Here is a 19,359-nt window from a genome sequence, read left to right on the forward strand (position 1 = left end):
TATTCGCAATGATATCTGCAGATACTGATAGCCGATTATTCAGAATGATATCTGTCGATACCCAATATCGATAGCTGATTATTCGGAATGGTATCTGCAGATACTGATAGGCGATTATTCAGAATGATATCTGCTGATACCAATAACGAAAGCTGATTATTCTGAATTATATCTGTGTATACTGATAACCGATTATTCAGAATGATTCGCAATGTGATACCAATACCAATAACCGATTATTTATTATCGGATGATATTTTGCCGATGACGTTACGATTATTCGGAATAATATCTGCCTATAATGATTATTTCAAAATGCTATCTGCTGATACCAATACCAATAGCCGATTATTCGGATGGTATCTGCAGATTCCCAACATGATAGCTGATTATTCTGAATTATATCTGTGTATATTGATAACCGATTATTCAGAATGATATCTGCCAATACCGATACGATTATTTGGAATGATATCTGCTGATAGTTATTATTCAGAATGATATCTGCAGATACTGATAGCCAATTATTCAGAATGATATCTGCTGATACCAATACCGATAGCCGATTATTCGGAATGGTATCTGCAGATACTGATAGGCGATTATTCAGAATGATATCTGCTGATACCAATAACGAAAGCTGATTATTCTGAATTATATCTGTGTATACTGATAACCGATTATTCAGAATGATATCTGTCGATACCAATACCAATAACCGATTATTAAGAATGATATCTGCCGATGCCGTTATGATTACTTGGAATAATATCTGCCTATAATGATTATTTTAAATGATATCTGATGATACCAACAATGATAGCTGATTATTCTGAATTATATCTGTGTATACTGATAACCGATTATTCAGAATGATATCTGCCAATACCGATACGATTATTTGGAATGATATCTGCTGATAGTATTTATTCAGAATGATATCTGCTGATACCAATAACGAAAGCTGATTATTCAGAATCATATCTGTGTAAACTGATAGCCGATTATTCAGAATGATATCTGTCGATACCAATATCGATAGCCAATTATTCGCAATGATATCTGCTGATACCAATACCAATAACCGATTATTATTATCGGATGATATTTGCCGATGACGTTACGATTATTCAGAATAATATCTGCCTATAATGATTATTTTAAATGATATCTGCCGATACCCATACCGATAGCCGATTATTCGGAATGGTATCTGCAGATTCCAACAATGATAGCTGATTATTCAGAATGATATCTGCCGATACCGATACGATTATTTGGAATGATATCTGCTGATAGTATTTATTCAGAATGATATTTGCTGAAATTGATAGCCGATTATTCAGAATATATGGCAAAACCGATAGTTTAGTTTTCTCAAGGAAAAAAAAAACAAAAAAACTAATGCTATAAACTATACAGGGAGCCTTTCATTTGGTACATCATATTAGAGCTTAAAATTAACAACAAAACTATATTCAATGCCATTTATTTTAAGATATAATCATCACACACAAATTAAAAAACATTTGTATACAATGTAAGGTAATTTTCATAAAAACTTGCCTTCATGAAAGATTTATTCAAACATATAATTAACAGTAAATAAGCTCCCTCTAGTGTTTAGCTTTCCTGAGCTAAATGCAACGTTAAGTGACATTGTTCATAACCCTGTTTTATTTGACGTTTTTCTTTCGGTCAAAACGCTGATTAAGTGATTACATGAAACATGATACATTTTGGTAGGCTGTACTGTATCTTTCAACACCTTCAGATGTTCATTCATTTTAATTTCGCGATCTGGCAACCCTGGCTTGAACTATGGGTGATTTATAGGGATGCTGATTCAACAGCTCTGCGTTAATGCGTTGTTATTGCTTTAACGTTGGCAGCCCTTAATTCAACACAAGACAAGTTGCTGTCTGGCATGCTTTTCTGCTGCCTTTTGATTGGCTATTTTTAATTAATCGGTCGATCGGCTGATACATCGGTGCATCCTTAGTTATTATTGTGTGATTAGTTGTCATTGTTATTGGGAGCGCAGCTGGACAGTACCACAGCCAACAATGTGGAAGATTGCAGGAAATGCAAAATCCCAACTTGGTCTCAATAATGCGTGATTGTGCGTGGGAGGGCATTTGGTTTGTTCTCTCAGATAGACACATATTTAACTGTACAAACATTCGTATATAGGTAGATACATACACAAACAGTTCGCATTAATTGCCTTTTGAAGTCCGGACGTCGTTAGCATGCCGTCGATGTGGGAATGTTACACGACATTCCTGATGGTAAAACTCAGATTTGACTGAATTGCTCTCAGTCCCACATGGAAGGTCAAACCAGCCAGAAATGAAATAATTTAAATAAACATAAAGAGCCGTTCCCGTCTAGTTCTCCTCTTTGTCCTTTTTCCATCTTGAAGGCTGACAGTGCCAACCTGGAAAAAAAGAGCGACAAAAAAATTCAACGTCAGTGCACTTTTAAGAAAGACACTACAGGCAAAACACTGATTTTCATGCGCTGGTCAATTTTGAGATTTTGAGCTGTTTGGCTTTCCATAATGTGTTGTTTCAGGCTAATGGAAAGAAAATATCTTAAATGCACATTTAATTGTTTATTTTATGACACTTTATCTATTTGTGTCTGTAGATTTCAATTACAGTTCATGTCTTTAAAGGTTGTTTAATGCTTAATTTTTATATTTAAACAAACATTTCAGAAAACTTAGTAATACTAAAAAATGTTTGCAATTCTTTATGCAATTTTTCAGCTTGTGAATTATGATGTCCATTAGTTAATTTTTACTCTAATCACATGTAGTGTTTAGCCTAAACTATGTTAAATGATGTATTTCGATGAACTACATCTTCACAGCGCTGGTGAGGAGGATGATGGGATGCAAAGGAAAGTGTGTGTGTGTGTGTGTTTGTGTGTGTGTGTGTGTGTGTGTGTGTGTGTGTGTGAGGAAGGGCAGATCCGGCTTGCTTGCTTCTCGGCTAATCTTCTTCTTTTTTTCCCCATTGACCATACTGCTAATAAATAATGCATGCGTCTCTGTGTGTCCGACCTCTCTCTCTCTCTCTCTCTCTCTCTCTCTCTCTCTCTCTTTCTCTCTGGCAGTCTGTTATTCTCTTTCTTACTCTCTCGTTTCAGATTTTCTTCCTTTCTTTGTTGCCCTTCCCCCACTTGATTTCAATCCATGCCTTTGGAAAACCGTTCCTGGAGGATTTGCAAGTGTGTGTGCCAGAAATCAGAGATCATGGAAGGACACTGCCTTTATTAAGAGCCCAAAGTGTGTGTGTGTGTGTGTGAGAGAGAGAGAGAGAGAGAGAAAGAGCAAATCGACCAGCTCAGAAACACACCGTCCCAATGCAAACCCAACAAACTACATCCACTGAAGGCTGGGTGATAAATAAATATTCATCAATGATATTTATATAAACTTGAGAGATATTTAGCCTGAATATATATTGTAAAAAATGTTTTTTCGAATGATATGGCATCAGGTTCATACTTCTGAGTATCGTAAAAAATAGCAACATTCTTTTAATCAGTACATTTTTACTTGTACGTTCATGTAAAATGTCAAAGCACATGTATTTGCTCAGTTTTACATCTCGTCTCGACAGACAGTCAGAAATGATCATCTACTGAATATTCCCTTTAACTCTCAAACTGATTCATTAAATGCTGAACCAGTGGAACAAGCCTATCCCGCTCAAAAGACCTTCTTCACTTCTCTATCAAGGCTTGGGTCAAAAATGTGAGGCTCATTTAATATATTTATTATTAACTGATTCAAAAGCCTATGATGATGATGATAATTTTTTTAATTCTATATAATTGTTTTGTTTTATAATAAATAAAACAAATAAAAGCTGAAATTTTAAATAATTCTGAATTAATTAAATAATATTCCAAATAATTATTATTTCTTAAAAATGGTGAAGCATATTTTGCTTCAGAATATTATTGTTGTTTTAGCATTTTTGTTTAGTAATATTAAAATGTATTAATATTTTGAACTTCTGTTCTTTCAAGGCTTTTGTTATATTTTAAATTTTCATTTTAATTTTAAGTGTAAGTTTCAGTCATGTTTTATGTGCTTTTGTCTTTTTTTATTTAACAAATTTTTTTTGTTTAGCTTTAATGTATTTTTATTTCAGTTTTAGTAATTTAATAATTTCAGTACTTTTTTATTATTTCAGTTAGTCGCTAAGGCAAAGTTTATTTTTTAGTTTAAGTGTTTAACCTAATATTTATATTTTATTCAAGCTTCATTTGAATTGAGAAAAAAACTTTTTAGTTTTAGTTTTAAATAAACAATAAAACTGACATGCAGGAAATCCCTTTTTACCAGGAAATCTTAAGGAAACATGTTTGAAAACAATCATTTTTGCAATTCCATGTGATGGTGCGATCGAGACAGAAATTACACACTAAAACTTATAGATGTTAAAGTTGATCAAGTTGCTGTTTATACTGCAATTAATATTTGTCAAGTATATGTAATCAGTTCTTTGGTGAAAACATCCCTGCAAGAGGAGAAAGTGAATCTGAGCGGTGAGCGTCTCTGACTGATTTAACAAACACAATGAGGAGAAGGGCTCCTATAGTCCTCCGCCAGCAGACGGGCCCCTTCTGTGACCTCTGACCCCCCCGCCGACATGGGCCTCGTCACGTCTCAAAGCGTGTAATGAAGTGAGTCAGGCCGCCATTAAACGGCACACACACACTCACACACACACACACTCCGAGCTGACGTTTTTATACGGCTGTGAGTGTTTGCACGTCTCAGAAAAGATTGCCATTCGCTTTAATGAACACACTTGGATTACTTTCCATTTTCTTAAAAGTGCAAATTTAATTAAAAGTGAGGATTTAAAGTGCACTGAAAAGTTTCCAGTCATTAAATGCGCAGGAATGCTGTGTTTGAGCCAGGATGTGACTCCAGCACGTCAGCGCTGTTCATTTTCATTTTAATGACCTCCATCACTGCTATGAAAGCCAGTAAAGTGCTCCTCACTAGTGACAGCTTTATAGTGAAGGCAGTGGATTAAACCTTTCAACTAAACAGCTTGTTAAAATCAAATTCTGCTCAGTTAGAGTCACCAAACACCACTGAAAAAAATCATAGTTTCACAAACTCGACTGTCATTGGCCAGGCAGACAGAAAGTCCCGCCCCAAACTCACGTGATTGGTCGAGTCAGAAGTTGACATGGCTACTGTATGCCTGTGACTTGAATCAAATCAACATGATTTTTTTCCAGGAATGAAAATACTGTTAAAATTGAATGTTTAAAATATGAATTATTTTTTTCCTGTTGAACATAAAATAACATTAATGCTGCACTTTTATTTAATATGAAAGTGAATAGAGATGGACACTGTCAAAAATAACAAAATCAAAAACAAAAACGAATAAAAATGTGAAATTTTGCCTTGGTATTTGAAATAAGTTAGTTTAAAGTTGAAGTACTAAAATGACTAGAACAAAAACTGAAACAAAAATACATTTAAAAACTGAAATTAAAAAAGCTAGATATAAATAGCTAAATATACATATTTAAAAAAAGACAAGCTAATAAACAAAACACAAAAGCACCTAAAGTTACTAAAACTAAAGAAAAAAAAAATTTAATCTAAAGATGAAATAAAGTTAGAAATGTTGCCTTAAAAATGTTGAAGTACCAAAATGACTAAAACTAAAATAAAATGAAAAACCTAAATTAAAAGTAAATTAAAGCTAAATATAAACATCAAATAATCTAAAAAATAAATAAATAAATAAAAAGCACATAATATTACTACAACTAAAATTAAAATAATAAAATCCATTTCAAATCTCAAATGAAGTAAAATGAAATAAAATATAAATATTAAATGAAAAACTTAAACTTGCTTTAAACATTATTATTATTTTTTATTTATTTTATTTATTTACAGAAGAAGAAAAAAATGCCTGCATCCCTAGTGTTCAATATTTAAGCAGAAATACAGCAAAATGTCACTAAAAATGCCTTGGAAACTAACTAAAATAAGTTTGAGTACTTAAATTACTAAAAGTAAAACTGAAATAAAAATACATTATACATACATAGAAATATTTTTCATATTCAACATGAAATAACACTCACACTGTATTTAAGTCATATGATGCTCAGACCCACATTCATATCATTATTAGTTGTTTAATGATGTGTCGGTGAGTAATTGATTGTGATTTCTGCGGGACGTTTCGCTCTCGTCTCAAAGCAGATTGTTTGAGTTAGAGCAGCGCTTGCTCTCGGGTTAAAGATTCATTTTGGATCAATTATAATAAAGCTGTACACGCACACAGCAGACGTTACATAAATGTCCTGGCTTCATCATAATAAATGTGTAAGGATTAACGGCTCTTGTTGATGGAGAGCCGGGAGGATTTACTCCATAATAAATATCATCACGTTCTCCTCCAGCTGGAGCGCTTCAGTTCATCACGGACGATACGGGACTCACTTAAAATAAAATATAAATATTTTAAATTATATATATAAAAAAAAGTTTAAAGTGAAGTACTCAAAAACTGAAAAATAAATAAATAAAAAATAATATAATTTTTTTTAAAAAATGAAATAAAAATAATGAAATAAAAGCACATAAAAATTATTCAAACTGAAACTGAAATGAAAACTGAAAATATATTTAAATATAATCTAATTGAAATAAAAAAAAAACTTTTTAAATAAAAAACAAAAACTATTAAAAATCACAAGAGCACAAATTTTAACTGAAAAAGTCAAATAAAAAAAATCTAATATTACATATAAAACTTAAATATAAAAAACTTGAATAAAAATTAGAAATGTTGCCTTGGTAACTAACTGAAATAATTGAGTTTAACTTGAAGTATAAAAATGACAAACTAAAACTGAAGTAAAAAATAAATTGGCATAAAAAAAAAATTAATAAAATGGCAAAAAAAAAATGGCACACAACATTACTAAAACTAAAATGAAAACTGAAAGCATTAAAATAAAAGTTAATTTAAAAGATGAATAGATACTACAATTATACTATAATTAAAAACAGCTTGTTTTAAGCCATTTTGCACTTAACATGGGTTCCTTTGGCAACAGAAAATGGAAAAAATGCTTGCATCCCTGTTGTTCAATATTTAAGCAGATACACAGCAACATACACCACAACAGAATACAACTCTCGGCTCTGCAGAGTCACACTCTAAAAATATTTAAGCAGATACACAGCAAAATACACCACAACAGAATAGAAGGATCACTGATATGATCTTTTTGGAGCTTGACAGAATAAATCAGTAAATTTTCATTCTAATCAGCAGCTCAGACATTCTTCAAAACATCTTTTGACAGGAAGAGTACATTTCTGTCCCTTTCAGAGATTTCTGCTTTTTTCTGATGCAGATTCCACAGAGTGATTGGCCACTGAGCCGCACACAGATGCGTCATGGGAAAGTTGTTTTAGCTCTGTGCTCATGGCTTAAGTGTGTGACCTGACTGAAGAACATCTCTGTCCATATTTCACTCCAACATCACTCCAACAAAAATATATATATATATATTTTTTTTTTGCATAAGGAAAATCCTATTTTTTGCATTGCAACGTTTGTATGATAAGCTATGAATTCTAAGGTTTTCGTTGATTGATATAAAGCTGAAATAAAATAAAGTGAAATATAAGTATTGGATTATAAACTTAAACTGAGTTCTTAAAATGAAAATTAGAAACTACCTTGGCAACTAACTGGAATAAAATAGGTTTAAGTTGAAGTACAACAATTACTAAAGCTAAGAAAAAAATAACAGCTAAATATAAAAACAACTAATAAAAGTAACAAAAGCACATAAAATTACAAAACTAAAATTTAAATTTAAACTAAGAATATAAAATAAACACTACTTCAAAATATTAATAAACACTATAAACCACTTTATGACAAATAATATAATTTAGCTACAAATTCTAAATAAAGCTGAAATAAAATATAAACATTGGATGAAAAATTTAAACTTAAAAAAATTTAATTAGAAATGTTGGAAACGAACTGGAATAAAATAAGCTGAAGTACTACAATTGATAAAGATATAATAATAATAATAATAATAATTTGAAACTAATCAAATATATATATATATATATATATATATATATATATATATATATATATATATATAAATGACAAAAGCACAAAAAAAAGAAAAAGAAAAGAAAAGCTAAGTCAAAATATTAAATATTATGAGTAAATAACTGTTACTGTTAGATTGACGATGTTTTGAATGACTAGTACAGCTGAATAAGGACAGTATTTGAACCTACAGCATCTCAAGCATTAGAGACACATGGACATTATAAAAGCCTCGCTGTGAGACTGTGAAAACAGCTGAAAGCTTCTGCAGGGAAACACGATCATTTTTTCCATGCCCAACACTAAAGCTGCCTATAGATCTATAAAAGTTCCCTGTTCAAAGTCTGGGAAATTCCCACTGACGTACAGGACGGAGTGACGAAGGAATATAAAGATCCATCCATCAGGAGCCCTGCTGACAATCCAGTCTCCTTCATTACGATCAATCAGTGCTGCTGCTCACAGCGGACCTTCATAATCTCACAAATCACTCAGACTACAGAGCCAGAAAGACTCTCAGCACACACCAAACACTACAGCTGCTGCTGGAAAACCACCAGCAGAGCTCTACACCCAGCAAAAGCTGGCAACACAATGTCGGGGTGATTTCATTGCACTGCTACATGGTTGCTAGGGTGTTTGGCTGGTTTCCAGGATGTTTCTATGCAGTTACTAGTGTGTTTGGGTGGTTTCCAGGTTGTTTCTATGAAGTTGATAGTGTGTTTAAGTGGTTTCCAGGGTGTAGCTATGCAGTTGCTAGAGTGTTTGGGTGGTTTCCAGGAAGTTTCTGTGCAATTACTAGCGTGTTTTGGTAGTTTCCAGGTTGTTTCTATGAAGTTGATAGTGTGTTTAAGTGGTTTTCCAGGGTGTTGCTATGAAGTTTGCTAGAGTGTTTGGGTGGTTTCCAGGGTGTTGCTATGCAGTTATTAGTGTGTTTGGATGGCTTCCATGGTCTTGCTATGCAGTTACTAGTGTGTTTGGTTGGTCCCGAGTGTTGCTATGAAGTTACTAGTGTGTTTGGTTGGTTCCAGGTTGTTGCTATAAAGTTACTAGTGTGTTTGGTTGGTTTCCAGGGTGTAGCTATGCAGTTACTAGTGTGTTTGGGGGGTTTCCAGGGTGTTGCTATGGAGTTACTAGTGTGTTTAGTTGGTTTCCAGGGTGTAGCTATGCAGTTACTAGTGTGTTTGGTTGGTTTTCAGGGTGTACAGGGTGTTGCTATGGAGTTACTAGTTGGTTTCCAGGGTGTTGCTATGCAGTTACTAGTGTGTTTAGTTGGTTTCCAGGGTGTAGCTATGCAGTTACTAGTGTGTTTGGTTGGTTTCCAGGGTGTTGCTATGAAGTTGCTAGAGTGTTTGGTTGGTTTCCAGGGTGTTGCTATAAAGTTATTAGTGTGTTTGGTTGGTTTCCAGGGTGTTGCTATAAAGTTACTAGTGTGTTTGGTTGGGTTTCCAGGTTGTTTCTATGAAGTTGATAGTGTGTTTAAGTGGTTTCCAGGGTGTAGCTATGCAGTTGCTAGAGTGTTTGGGTGGTTTCCAGGATGTTGCTATGCAGTTACTAGTGTGTTTGGGGGGTTTCCAGGGTGTAGCTATGCAGTTACTAGTGTGTTTAGTTGGTTTCCAGGGTGTAGCTATGCAGTTACTAGTGTGTTTGGTTGGTTTCCAGGGTGTAGCTATGCAGTTACTAGTGTGTTTGGGTGGTTTCCAGGATGTTGCTATGCAGTTACTAGTGTGTTTGGGTGGTTTCCAGAGTGTTGCTATGAAGTTGCTAGTGTGTTTGGGCGGTTTCTAGGATGTTGCTATGCAGTGACTAGTATGTTTGGTTGGTTTCCAGGGTGTTGCTATGAAGTTGCTAGAGTGTTTGGGTGGTTTCCAGGGTGTTGCTATGAAGTTGCTAGAGTGTTTGGGTGGTTTCCAGGAAGTTTCTGTGCAATTGCTAGAGTGTTTTGGTGGTTTCCAGGTTGTTTCTGTGAAGTTGCTAGCGTGTTTTGGTAGTTTCCAGGTTGTTTCTATGAAGTTGCTAGAGTGTTTGGATGGCTTCCATGGTCTTGCTATGCAGTTACTAGTGTGTTTTAGTTGGTTTCCAGGGTGTAGCTATGAAGTTGCTAGAGTGTTTTTGGTTGGTTTCCAGGGTGTTGCTATGAAGTTGCTAGAGTGTTTGGGTGGTTGCCAGGTGGTTGCTATGTAGTTGCTAGAGTGCTTTGGGTGGTTGCCAGGGGGTTTCTATGCAGTTGCTAGAGTGTTTTGGGTGGTTGCCAGGCTGTTTCTATGCAGTTGCTAGAGTGTTTGGGTGGTTTCCAGGGTTTCCAGGGTGGTTTTCCAGTTATTAGTGTGTTTGGATGGCTTCCATGGTCTTGCTATGCAGTTACTAGTGTGTTTGGTTGGTTTTTCCAGGGTGTAGCTATGCAGTTACTAGTGTGTTTAGTTGGTTTCCAGGGTGTAGCTATGCAGTTGCTAGAGTGTTTGGGTGGTTTCCAGGAAGGTGTAGCTATGCAGTTGCTAGAGTGTTTGGGTGGTTTCGGGTGTTGCTATGCAGTTATTAGTGTGTTTGGATGGCTTCCGTGGTCTTGCTATGCAGTTACTAGTGTGTTTGGTTGGTTTCCAGGGTGTTGCTATGAAGTTGCTAGAGTGTTTGGTTGGTCTCCAGGGTGTTGCTATGAAGTTGCTAGAGTGTTTGGGTGGTTTCTAGGGTGTTGCTATGAAGTTGCTAGAGTGTTTGGGTGGTTTCTAGGATGTTGCTATGCAGTTACTTACTTGTGTTTGGTTGGTTTCCAGGGTGTTGCTATGAAGTTGCTAGAGTGTTTGGGTGGTTTCCAGGGGTGTTGCTATGAAGTTGCTAGAGTGTTTGGGTGGTTTCCAGGAAGTTTCTGTGAAGTTGCTAGAGTGTTTGGGTGGTTTCCAGGAAGTTTCTGTGCAATTACTAGCGTGTTTTGGTAGTTTCCAGGTTGTTTCTATGAAGTTGATAGTGTGTTTAGATGGCTTCCATGGTCTTGTGTGGTGTAAACTAGTGTGTTTGGTTGGTTTCCAGGGTGTTGCTATGAAGTTGCTAGAGTGTTTGGTTGGTTTCCAGGGTGTTGCTATGAAGTTGCTAGAGTGTTTGGGTGGTTTCCAGGGTGTTGCTATGAAGTTGCTAGAGTGTTTGGTTGGTTTCCAGGGTGTTGCTATGAAGTTGCTAGAGTGTTTGGGTGGTTTCCAGGGTGTGTTGCTATGAAGTTGCTAGAGTGTTTGGGTGGTTTCCAGGGTGTTGCTATGCAGTTATTAGTGTGTTTGGATGGCTTCCATGGTCTTGCTATGCAGTTACTAGTGTGTTTGGTTGGTTTTCCAGAGTGTTGCTATGAAGTTGCTAGTGTGTTTGGTCCAGAGTGTTGGGTTGTTGCTATAAAGTTACTAGTGTGTTTGGTTGGTTTTCCAGGGTGTTGCTATGAAGTTGCTAGAGTGTGTTTGGGTGGTTTCTAGGGTGTTGCTATAAAGTTACTAGTGTGTTTGGTTGGTTTTCAGGGTGTTGCTATGAAGTTGCTAGAGTGTTTGGGTGGTGGTTTCCAGGGTGTTCCTATGAAGTTACTAGTGTGTTTGGTTTGGTTTCCAGGTTGTTGCTATAAAGTTACTAGTGTGTTTGGTTGGTTTCCAGGGTGTTGCTATGAAGTTGCTAGAGTGTTTGGGTGGTTTCTAGGGTGTTGCTATAAAGTTACTAGTGTGTTTGGTTGGTTTCCAGGTTGTTGCTATAAAGTTACTAGTGTGTTTGGTTGGTTTCCAGGGTGTTGCTATGAAGTTGCTAGAGTGTTTTGGTTGGTTTCCAGGGTGTTGCGATATAAAGTTTATTAGTGTGTTTGGTTTTGGGTTCCAGGTTGTTTGCTATAAAAGTTACTAGTGTGTTTTGGTTTTGGTTTCCAGGATGCTTCTATGCAGTTGCTACTGTGTTTTGGTGGTTTCCAGGGTGTTGCTATGAAGTTGCTAGTGTGTTTAGGTGGTTTGCAGGGTGTTGCTATGAAGTTGCTAGAGTGTTTGGGTGGTTTTCCAGGTGTGTTTGCTATGCAGTTTAGTGTGTTTGGATGGCTTCCATGGTCTTGCTATGCAGTTACTAGTGTGTTTGGTTGGTTTCCAGGGTGTTGCTATGAAGTTGCTAGAGTGTTTTGGCTGGTTTCCAGGATGTTTCTATGCAGTTACTAGTGTGTTTGGGTGGTTTCCAGAGTGTTGCTATGAAGTTGCTAGTGTGTTTGGGCGGTTTCTAGGATGTTGCTATGCAGTTACTAGTGTGTTTGGGGGGTTTCCAGGGTGTTGCTATGGAGTTGCTAGTGTGTTTGAGTGATTTTCAGGGTGTTGCTATGCAGTTGCTACTGTGTTTGGGTGGTTTCCAGGATGCTTCTATGCAGTTGCTACTGTGTTTTGGTGGTTTCCAGGGTGTTGCTATGAAGTTGCTAGAAGTGCTTTTGGGTGGTTTCCAGGATGTTTGCTATGAAGTTGCTAGAGTGTTTGGATGGCTTTCCATGGTCTTGCTATGAAGTTGCTAGAGTGTTTGGTTGGTCTCCAGGGTGTTGCTATGAAGTTGCTAGTGTGTTTGGTTGGTTTCCAGGGTGTTGCTATGAAGTTGCTAGAGTGTTTGGGTGGTTTCCAGGAGTGTGTTTAGTTGGTTTCCAGGGTGTAGGGTGGTTTCCAGGGTGTTGCTATGCAGTTATTAGTGTGTTTGGATGGCTTCCATGGTCTTGCTATGCAGTTACTTAGTGTGTTTGGTTGGTTTCCAGGGTGTTGCTATGAAGTTGCTAGAGTGTGTTTGGTTGGTCTCCAGGGTGTTGCTATGAAGTTGCTAGAGTGTTTGGGTGGTTTCTAGGGTGTTGCTATGAGGTTGCTAGGGTGTTTGGCTGGTTTCCAGGATGTTTCTATGCAGTTACTAGTGTGTTTGGGTGGTTTCCAGAGTGTTGCTCTGAAGTTGCTAGTGTGTTTGGTTGGTTTCCAGGGTGTTGCTATGAAGTTGCTAGAGAGTGTTTGGGTGGTTTCCAGGATGTTGCTATGAAGTTGCTAGAGTGTTGTTGGGTGGTTTCCAGGATGTTGCTATGAAGTTGCTAGAGTGTTTGGGTGGTTTCCAGGATGTTTGCTATGAAAGTTGCTAGAGCCATGATGTTGCTGCTAGAGTGTTTTGGATGGCTTTCCATGGTCTTGCTATGCAGTTACTAGTGTGTTTTGGTTGGTTTCCAGGGTGTTGCTATGAAGTTTGCTAGAGTGTTTGGTTGGTTTCCAGGGTGTTGCTATGAAGTTGCTAGAGTGTTTGGGTGGTTTCCAGGGTGTTGCTATGAAGTTTGCTAGAGTGTTTTGGTTGGTTTCCAGGGTGTTGCTATGAAGTTGCTAGAGTGTTTGGGTGGTTTCCAGGAAGTTTCTGTGCAATTACTAGCGTGTTTTGGTAGTTTCCAGGGTTTCCAGGTGGTTTCCAGTTATTAGGTGTGTGTTTGGATGGCTTCCATGGTCTTGCTATGCAGTTACTAGTGTGTTTGGGTGGTTTCCAGAGTGTTGCTATGAAGTTGCTAGAGTGTTTGGTTGGTTTCCAGGGTGTGTTGCTATGAAGTTGCTAGAGTGTTTGGGTGGGGTTTCAGGGTGTTGCTATGAAATTGCTAGTGTGTTTTCGTGGTTTCCAGGTTGTTGCTATTGATTACTAGTGTGTTTGGGTGTTGGGTGGTTTCCAAGGTGTTGCTATGAAGTTGATAGTGTGTTTGAGTGGTTTTCAGAGTGTAGCTACTGTATGCGGTTAGTAGTGTGTTTGGGGGGGTTTCCAGGATATTGCTATGCAGTTACTAGTGTGTTTGGTTGGTTTCCAGGGTGTAGCTATGCAGTTACTAGTGTGTTTGGGGGGTTTCCAGGGTGTAGCTATGCAGTTACTATTGTGTTTGGGGGGTTTCCAGGGTGTTGCTATGCAGTTACTAGTGTGTTTTGTTGGGTTTTCCAGGATATTGCTATGAGTTGCTAAAGTGTTTGGGTGGTTTCCAATATGTTTCTATGCAGTTACTACTGTGTTTAGGTGGTTTGCAGGGTGTTTGCTATGCGGTTATTAGTATGTTTTGGTGGTTTCCAGGGTGTTGCTATGAAGTTGCTAGTGTGTTTAGGTGGTTTGCAGGGTGTTGCTATTGCTATGTTTCTATGTGGTTGCCAAAACGATTTCTCTTAAACAACAAAAATTTATTTCTAACATTAGACTCATACTCTACACTGCAGGTCTTCTGAAGTCCAGTGATGCTTTAAGTGATGAACAGACACAAATGTAAGTTCACTGAAGCTCTGAAATCTCATATTGCACCCAAAATATTCAGCAGCAAGTCACACTGAGTTCTGACACATGATGATGTTTTGCACTCAGTGACATCAAACCAAGATTGATGCATCAACGAGCCATGATCTGAATCTGAATTCAGAGCTTTAGCAGTAAATAAGGGCCTTTTGATATGCATTTTACCATGACCCGAGGATGAATAAACAACAGGTCTGTAGTTTTGGGTTGAACTACATCTTTAATGTATTAATACATGGATGTGGTTTGGTGAAGCACACGCTAAGGTCTTCTGGAGCCGCGGCGAGAGAAGGAGGTGATCATTAATGCTGCTCTGGCAACCCTAGAAAGGGCTGTTCCACAGCGGGGGGTGATCAGTAATGAGAACTCATATCCTATATATCAAAACCATTAAATGCATATGAAATCTGTGCATATTTGACTCTGGAAATGCATATTCAGTGCCAAAAACAACTGCACTTTTTGAGGCTCAAATGCCATTATGTTTGATTTAGGCTGCAGCTGTTTTGAAATAATAAAGTATCCAATGATTTGACATGGATAATGAATGAGGGCTTGTCAAGCTTTTCCAACCCGTACTTGATAAAATAAAGATGTTTAAAGTATATTTTAACCAAAAATTAAAGGTCTTTTATAGTTTAAGTCACAAGTCTTAAATCGTTCCAAACCTGTATGACATTCTTTCATCTGCAGACCACAAACAATGCTTCAGCTGTTAGGGTTATAAAATCAATGGGACTTAAAATGTTCAAGCCCTCAAAAAGACATTCTGAAGCTAAATTTAAAGCTTTATTCCCTCAAATCAAACCAAAACATTGATCAAAACATCAAATATGTTTCTATTAACCACATATCTTGTTTATTCAAAACATCAAGATATGAGGTTCATGTTTCTTTACACGTAAAAAATAAATAAATAAATAATAGAATCCAGGGTTATGATAGTTAACTAGAACTAAAAACAAAACCATTAAAATTTATCTGTTACTTGAAATAAATAAATGCTAACTAAAAAAAAAAAAAAAAAACTTATTTTATTACAGCTAGTTGTCAGGACAATACTTCTCATTTTCATTTAGTTTAACTACAGTATATACAAAAACGTTACAGACATAAAAATGTCAAAACTAATAAAAATGTAAAAAATGCTAAGACTTGAACTAAAATTAACATGAAAACAGAAAATATAAAAAATAAAATCTAATCCAAAATTTTAGCAAAAACTATAATAGTATCTCGGTGATACTAAAATATTGAATATTTTATTATGGAAATTGCTAGTAGATTTCATAAATAATTAAAAAGTAATTGCAAGTGACACACTGAATTAAACATGAAATTAAGTATAAAGACTGAAATAGTACTTTCTTGTGAAATGCACTCACATAATCCATTTTATTTACAGCTTAGTCTATTTGATGTAGTCTGTGCTATGTTTTATGCTCTATAGAAGCAGCCATATATATATATATATATATATATATATATATATATATATATATATATATAAGTGCTGTCAAACTATTAATCGCGATTAATCGCATCCAAAATAAAAAATTTAGTTTACATAATATATGAGTGTTTACTGCATTTATTTATTATGTATATATAAATACACACACATTCAATATTTATTTAGAAAATATTAAAATGTATATTTATTTCTAAATTTTTATTACTATATTTTATATAATATAAATATATTTAATATATAAACATAACATATTTGTCTTAAATATATACATACCTGTGTTTGTATTTATATATACATATAATAAATATACACAGTACACACTCAGATATTATGTAAACAAAATCTTTTATTTTGGATGTGATTAATCGCGATTAATTATTTGACAGCACTAATATTCGCGATTAATTATTTGACAGCACTTATATTTGTTTTTATTTTTATTTATATTTTAATCCTTTAGCCTGATAAAGCTATTTTACAAATAAACCACATTTAGAAATATCATCTGAAATATAAAGACTACTTGAGTCCACAGACCCCGGGCTGAAAGACGTGTTTGCTCTGTTGACTCGATCGATCACACGGGCTGTAGACGAGTTCTGTACATTCTCTCCAGCCTCTGTTTATCCGTCAGAAACGCCCTTCAGCCACACGGCAAACAAACACACAGTCGTTCCGGTCAGCCGGACTGAAGCAGATCAATGCGGTGCAGGATCTGACGCTCAGCCCAGCCTCGGGCCTCTCTCCTGGATTCACATCAAACAGCCGCCTGTCAGTCAAACACAAAGACAGGCTCCGTCTGACACAACAACCCTTCCTGCGCTCGACACAGATGACCCGCTGCTTCTTTAACACACACTCCTGCTCTGACTGTGATCGATTCATCTGTGCACGTCACTCTACAGAAACATGCATGTGTGCATAATCTTTCATAATCTACACAAACCTTTGCAAACGCAGATTTCAAGTGGAGTTCAGCACAATATCAGCATCTATCATAGTTTTCAAATGCAGTTGCAAACGCAGATTTCAAGTGGAGTTCAGCACAATATCAGCATTGATTACTTTGTAATAGTAATACAGCATTAAACTCGGCCCAGGTTTCTTATTCGAGTCTTTAAACGTTTAAATCGAAGTTAGTTCACAACAGATCAATCTGAACAAGATTTAGAGATGTTGTTTAACCCTGAAAAGCTACTGTATCATATTTGATAGTTCCCTAAATGATTTGCTGCACACTTAATCAACTGCATGCTTTCTGTCATGTGATTGATAGTTAAGAGTATTTTTTCCAGTAAAAGCTCTTTTCATCTTATGCTTCTCATGTCTTTTCTTTATTTTATTGATTTTTGTGTGGTTTTGTTAAGTATAGGTGAGGTTATATGTAGTGATGTATTCTTATTGGATTTTAGTGGATTGGATTTGCTTGGTTCTCCATCAATCATGTTTTAGAGTCTCAAATCTGACCATCAGGATCTTTTGAGGAGCGTTTGTTTCCAGAAGCTTTACTTTCACTGTTCCTCAGCGGAGGAATGATCTTCACAAGCCTCCAGAACATCTCACATCTTCTGAGGAGACTTTATTTCTTCATCTCTCAATCACTGCATTATATGTTTGGATCATTTACATCTCATCTCATTACTGGAGATATAGAACTTCGACTCATATTTAGATCATTTTATGTAGCCTTATGCTCTACTGTCATTAAACATCTCATTGATTTACATTAGAATCAGAGTTTTTATCATATAAGTATCAGCATCTCACTTTATCAGACAGTATGAGCCATAAAAGCCTGAAGCATCAAATACGATGCTTTCAAAAAATATATTTTATCTAAAGGTTTATTAAACTGTTCCATTTCATATGTCAGGCTTTACAGAGTTAAGCAGATCTAGTATTTATGTTCTAAAGTAATTAATTAATTACTGATTTAATAAAAAGTTGTCCTTTATCCGTGCATTATGTGATAATTTATGCTAATATTATCCAAAGCTCTCCTTTGTCTAGTTCTGAAGTGCACTGTACATTACTTCTGAGGTATAAAAGGTTGCAAATGCTGTTTTATGTTGACTTTAAAGTCAAGCTCAAATGGCTCAGCTGAATATGTAATTTGAGAACAAATGTGCTCACATTTCTTGAAATAGTGCTGAAAGTCTGACGTTCTTTCAGTTACATCTGCATTTGAATCTATGTATCTGGGAGGTGCTTTCATGCAAAGTGACTTACAATGAATTCAAGCAATACATCTGATTATTTCACGCATGAAGTGGGAATCGAACCTACAACCTTGGAGAAAAAGCATGAAATCGATAACCTAACTTTATAGTTTTCAATTCTCACGTTCAGAAACTGAAGACTGAAACTATAAAACAAAAATGCACACATGTAAAAGCACAAGCGCATGTTTTACTTATCAGAAAGAGTACAAGCACAGCGGTCAACCTCTGGGTTTCCGCGATGCATGCTTGTTCTCCGGCCTCTGGAATCTTTCTCTCAAGCGTATGATTAGGGCTTGGCTTTAAACACGGCTGCATGTTTGTGGGCAGTGTGGTGTCACTTCATTAGTGGAAACGACGGGCCGTCTGCTGGGGAGGGAACAGAGACAGACGCCTGACCGCAAAACACAAAAAAGCAGAGCCAGAGAAAGAGCTGGCATTCGTCTGCTGAGGATGCAACTTAACCAAACAGAATGGAAGGAATGCTTGGAAAAGACACGATTAGAACTACAAACCGAAGCAGGAATGCAACTGAAGAGCACTTATTGTGTCCTTAACGGCTGAATTTAGTTAGGAAATTAAGCAGAAGAGAGACTCACATACAACTGAACTAAACAAAGACGTCGCCAGATAAAACCAAAGGTCATTCCGTCAAGATAAACAGGTTAGAGACACTAAAACTGCTGTCAGAGTACAGCTGATATAATGATACTACAAACAGAATTTGGTTCTGGGTCAGAAATGATTCAGTGCTCAGGGATGAAAAATTACACAAATGTGATAAAAGCAAAGCCGATGGGGCTAAAAAATGCCTCTAGAGTCAGCTATTACTGTATTTGATTTCATAGATTAACATCAATTTGTTTTAAAGAATTGAATTAACTAATGTGATTTCGCTGGATTTTTTTATTTTAAAATTTTACAATTCTTTAAATATATCATATTGTACTGTATAAATTATAAAAAATACAATATATATGAGAGTTTGTTGTATTTGTATTATTTTTAATCTATTTTTTATTATATTTTGACACATATATAATATCTTTACGTAATATAGCATAATATATTTTTAGATTTAAAACTAAAAAATATATATATTTTAATTAAAATATTCTTAAAACTAAAATATATTGTTAATTAAAAATATACTTAATTAAAAATAAAACTAATATATTTTGTTAATTAATTATATAATTTAAATAATATTAAATTTATATTTACAAATATATTTATAGTTTATATTTAAGAC

The 19,359-nt window shown here is 35.7% G+C and overlaps 1 protein-coding gene across 1 annotated transcript in view; it reads right to left on the bottom strand.

The window, feature by feature from the left end:
* Nucleotides 1-264: 264 nt before the first annotated feature.
* The window catches only part of LOC109106292 (cyclin-dependent kinase 14-like), a 434,688-nt gene continuing 415,593 nt past the window's right edge, over nucleotides 265-19,359 (bottom strand). Inside the window, exon 17 of the mRNA XM_042740300.1 lies at nucleotides 265-2,440. The gene's annotated coding sequence lies outside the window, so the exon portion shown is untranslated. The remainder of the gene's footprint in view (nucleotides 2,441-19,359) is intronic.

Source organism: Cyprinus carpio, chromosome B16 (assembly GCF_018340385.1).
Source record: "Cyprinus carpio isolate SPL01 chromosome B16, ASM1834038v1, whole genome shotgun sequence".
NCBI classification, from domain to species: Eukaryota; Metazoa; Chordata; class Actinopteri; order Cypriniformes; family Cyprinidae; genus Cyprinus; species Cyprinus carpio.